The 5,430-nt window shown below is 41.4% G+C and overlaps 1 pseudogene; it reads right to left on the reverse strand.

The window, feature by feature from the left end:
- Positions 1 to 456: 456 nt before the first annotated feature.
- LOC148691157 (uncharacterized) lies at positions 457 to 4,575 on the reverse strand (annotated as a pseudogene).
- Positions 4,576 to 5,430: the final 855 nt, after the last annotated feature.

A 5,430-nucleotide genomic window follows, 5' to 3' on the forward strand; every position in this document is an offset into this window, starting at 1 on the left:
TAGGAAAAACCACAAGTATATAGGTATATACGGAAAACCAAAAGCCCACTCACTAATATTGGGCTTCCTAATGTCCAAAACACTTCAGCTTTCTTCCTCGAGCTTCGTGAGAGTGTTCTAAAGCTCCCTATGACCTTAAAAACTACTAAAAACTTCTAGACGTCGATCCGTGCGTGAAAGGTTGGTTTTGAAGTTCGTCCATACACTTGAGAAGAAGAAAGAGTGTGTTCGAGATAGAGGGTGGTACACGGGAGAGCATGATAGGGATGGGAGTGTGTGTGTGGGGTCCAGATGCAACCAGCCAAACAATAAAATAACCACCCCAAAATGACAAATAACTACCAAGAGCAAAATCGTCATTTCACACCTACGGTACAAATAATTCGGGACGAGCTGTCACAACCTACCCTTTTAAGAAAATTTCATCCCCAAATTCATAACAACTCAAACTAACCATTAGTAACCATAGAACAACCGAGGATACAAATCTCTCATCCTGTCTTTTGTTTCCCAAGTAGCCTCTTTCACTGAGTGATTTCTCCACAAAACTTTCACTAATCTCATCATCTTGTTCCTCATAACCTTTTCCTTCCAATCCAGAATCGTTACTGGTTCCTCGTCATATGTCAAATCCGAACTCATTTCCAATCGTTGAAAAGGTATCATATGCGACGGATCCGCAACGTAAGGACGAAGCATGGACACATGAAAAACATTATGCATTTTAGCCAGTTCAGAAGGCAACTCAAGCCTGTAAGCCACCTCCCCAACTCGCTCGATGATCAAATATGGTCTGATATACCTGAGACTTAACTTACCTTTCTTTCTGAACTGTACTACACCTCTCCACGATGAAAGCTTCAAAAACACCCAATCACCAACTTTATACACTTTGTCAGTGGCATGCCTGTCTGCTAAGCTCTTTTGTCGATCTTGGGTCGCTTTTAGGTTAGACTTAATTACCTAAACATTCTGAGTAGTCTCATCTACAATCTCGGGGCCCACCAAAACTCTTTCTTCAACCTCTGACCAACACAAAGGTGTACGATAAGATTTACCATACAATGCCTTAAATGGTGACATGCCGATACTCGAATGAAAGCTGTTGTTGTAGGCAAATTCCATTAAATCCAACCACTTGTGCCAAGCATCACCAAACTGCAACACCGAAGATCTCAACATATCCTCCAACGTCTGAATGGTCTTCTTTGATTGTTCGTCTGTCTGAGGATGATATGACGTACTGTAGAGTAATCTCATACCCAAAACTTCCTAAAAAGCCACCCAAAATTTAGAAGTAAATCTTGGGTCACGACCCGAGACAATACTCACTGGAACACCATGATACTTCACAGTCTTCGATATGAATAATTCAGTTAATCGACCCAAAGAATACTTTTCCCTCATTGGAATAAAATGCGCTGACTTAGTAAGCCGATCAACTATAACCCAAATGCCGTCAAAACCAGTATGTGTACGTAGAAGCTTGTACACAAAATCTATGGTAATATTTTCCCATTTTCACTCTGGAACGGGAAGCGGCTATAACAACCTAAACAACTTCTTCCTTTCAGCTTTAACTTGTTGGCAAATGGCACACCTACTCACATACTCAACTATCTCTCTTTTCATAGCCGGCCAATAATAAAATGGTCGAATGATATGATACATTTTAGTACCTCCTGGATGCATTGCACAAGCTGAGATATGCGCTTCATCAAGAATTACTTTCTTTAATTCCAAATTATTCGGCACAAACATTCTACTCTCTTGCATAAGCATGCCATCCGATTCTCAAACTCTGAAGTCTTTCTTTTTCCCTTGATTCCTTGCTTGAATTATTTCTTGGGTCTCTTCATCAACCATCTGGGCTTCAAGTACACGATCAATTAAATCAGCCTAACTTGAAAATTAGCAAGTAAGGCTACCTCCTGATCTTCTACCTCTAACCTCACTCTAATTGATCTCAAGTCTGCTAGAAGAGGAACATGACTAGCGTACAACGCATTAATACGGCCTTGAGATTTCCTGCTAAGTGCATCAGCTACCACATTCGCACGGCCAGGATGATAATCAATAGTGCAATCATAATCATTAAGCAGTTCCAACCATCTTCGCTGACGAAGATTAAAATCCCTCTAAGTGAAATGATATTGAAGACTCTTATGATCCGTAAAGATCTTACATTTTTCTCCATAAAGATAATGTATCCATATCTTCAAAGCAAAGATAATGGCTGCTAACTCTAAATCATGCGTAGGGTAATTCAACTCATGAGGCTTTAGTTGTCATGAAGCATAAGTAATCACCCTACCATGTTGCATCAGCACACATCCCAGATCATTTGAGGAAGCATCATTGTAGACTTCGAAATTACCACTATCATCCGGGAGTGCCAAAACCGATGCATGAGTGAGACAATAATTCAATTGCTGGAAACTCTACTCACAATTATCATCCTACTCAAATTTAACATCCTTCTTAGTTAACCTCGTCAGTGGTAAAGCAATCATAGAAAAATCCTTTACAAACCGTCGATATTATCCTGCTAAGCCAAGAAAACTTTTCACCTCAGTGACGGTTCGTGGCTACTCCCAATTCTCCACTGCTGCTACCTTTTGATGATCCACCAAAATACCTTGAGCAGATATGACGTGTCCCAAAAATGCCACTTGATCTAACCAAAATTGGCACTTGCTAAACTTAGCATACAGTTGGTGTTCCCTCAACCTTTTCAACATCAAAGTAAGATGTCGAACATGCTCAGATTAGACTTAGACTATACCAGGATATCGTCAATAAAGATAATGACAAACATATCCAAATACGGCTGGAATTCTTGGTTCATCAAATCCATAAAAGTTGTTGGTGCATTCGTCAATCCAAATAGCATTACCAGAGTCCTGAAAGTTGTCTTAGGGACATCCTCACTACTGATCTTCAACTGATAATAACCAGACCTCAAATCAATTTTGGAAAATACACAAGCACCTCGAAGCTGATCAAACAAATCATCTATACGCAGCAATGGATAACGATTTTTAATTGTTACTCGATTCAATTGCCGGTAATCAATGAATAGCCTCAAAGTCCCGTCTTTCTTCCTCACAAACAACACTGGAGCTCCCCAGGGTGAAGTACTAGGCTGAATAAAACCTTTATCCACTAATTCCTGTAACTGGATTTTCAATTCCCTTAACTCAGCAGGAGCCATTCGATAAGGAGTCAAGGATATATGATTAGTACCTGGAAACAAATCAATAGTGAACTCCACATCTCGGTCTGGAGGTAATCTAGGTAAATCATCAGGGAAAACATCAGGGAAATGCTTGACTACCCTTACGTTCTCCACGTTACTAGAAGCAACATTTTTTAACACTACATGAGCTAAGTATCCCTAACACCCTTTTGATAACAACTTTTTTGCTCACACAGCAGAAATAACGCCATGTCTCATCCCACTTTACTCACCCACAAAAGTAACCACAGATAATCCAGGACGATGGAAGGTAATCGTTTTCCTGTAGCAATCAATATTGGCACGATTATAGTGCAACCAATCTGTGCCCAATATCACATCAAAATCAACAATATCTAACGGGATAAAGTCAGCTGGCATAACAACATCCTCCACCATCACTGGACATCCTGGATACACACAATCAACATAACATATCTCCCCTCTAGGCATAATAAACTCTAAATCATACCCTAGAGGTGTAGGGTGAGGTTGCGTCACTTAAGCAAATGTATGAAAAATAACAGAATGTGTAGCACCACAATCAATTAATACTCTAGTAAAATGACCAAGGATATTTAACGTACCCATTATCAAGTCAGGATTATTCTGAGCATCTTGCAGAGAAATATTATGGATGCGCCCTTGGGTCTGCTGTCGTCCACCACGACCTTTATTAGTCTGACCACCTCGACCCTGTACATTACGCCCCTGACTAGGCTGACCAGACTGCCTTGAAGATCCCGCACTACTAGTAGCAATCTTTCCCTGCTGAGGTTGTCCTCCCTGGTACCATTGAGATCCATCTGTTGGAGCGGGAGGATACGGTATATAACCTCCGGAGTACTGAAGATACCCACTCTGCGAATAAGTATCTTGAGGATACAGATATTGCCTTGGAGCATAAGGAACAGCATCACCCTGATAATAGTAGGCACCACCATGACCCATCTGACCATAACTACTGGGCCTTGGAACCTGCTGGATCGGCGTAGGTGGTGATAAGAAAGGCTGCTGGAGCCTCTGCTGACTCTGGGGACAATTTGCAAATTAATGTCCCATTTTCCCACAAGTAAAACAACCACTACTGCCTTTCCTGCACTCTCCAAAATGCCGATTGTTACACCTACAGCATAACGGAGCTCTTTATCTACCAGTATCGCCCTGTCTCTGGCCTCTAGGAGCCCCAGAAAATCTACCACATCTTCCTTGACCAGTGGCACTAAAACCTCCACTGGAAGAACTGGAATTGGCTTCACTCCGCTTAAAACTCTGGGTCTTGCGAGGTCCTTGAGATGCTTGACCTTTGTCTTTATCGCCTTTGCTTTGATTACCATTTTTTTCTTCTTCTTCACTCTCGCTAGGCATATTCTCAGAATCCTCAATCCTCAACAGAATCTCATAGAACTCCTGATAAGAATCGCAAGGAGTAGTGGTCGCCATAGAACGCCACTTCTTCTTAGTACCCAATCGAAAACGACAAAGCATCTTACCCGGATTGGTAGCAACCTTCGGATAATAATGAGATAAATTAGTGAACCTTTGATAGTACTCATTCGCCATTAACTTCCTTTGCCTCAATTCAGTAAATTCTTGATTCTTACGATCAATGTACTCATGAGGCACAAACCTTTTCCTAAACAACTACTTAAACACTTCCCAATCAGCCTTTTCCTCTGGGTCAAACGACGGACCTCCTGTTCCCACTAGAATGACGATTCCTTACCCAAGAACCAAGAAGTCATCTTTACCCACTTTTCAATAGGAAGATTTCCCTGATTATGCAACATTCGAAAAGTCTTTTCAATATGGTTAAGCCACCGCTCAACTCCCTCAAAACCCTCGTGGCCCTTAAACTTATCCAGCTTTAAATTATACATTGTCTCCATATGAGTCATCTGGGGAAGGCGGAGTGCCAATTGAATAACTGTAGTAATAGCTTCATCCAATTGAGCTACATCGGGGAAACTAGACTCAGCAGAGCGACGTGGTTCCCTACGAGGCGGCATAGTTCTGACAGAAGACACCAAAACAATTAGAACACTCACAAAATATGCAGGATTGCCAAACCTATGCTCTGATACCAAACTGACACACCCCGACCAAAATCAAGGCATGTTGGCCGTCACGTAAGGGTGACGTAGCCATTTGCACAGTGCGGAAGCAAAAGATAATAATAAAAGTACGAATAA

The sequence above is a fragment of the Pyrus communis genome, chromosome 14, assembly GCF_041283825.1.
Source record: "Pyrus communis isolate YQ-2024b chromosome 14, ASM4128382v1, whole genome shotgun sequence".
Lineage (NCBI taxonomy): Eukaryota > Viridiplantae > Streptophyta > Magnoliopsida > Rosales > Rosaceae > Pyrus > Pyrus communis.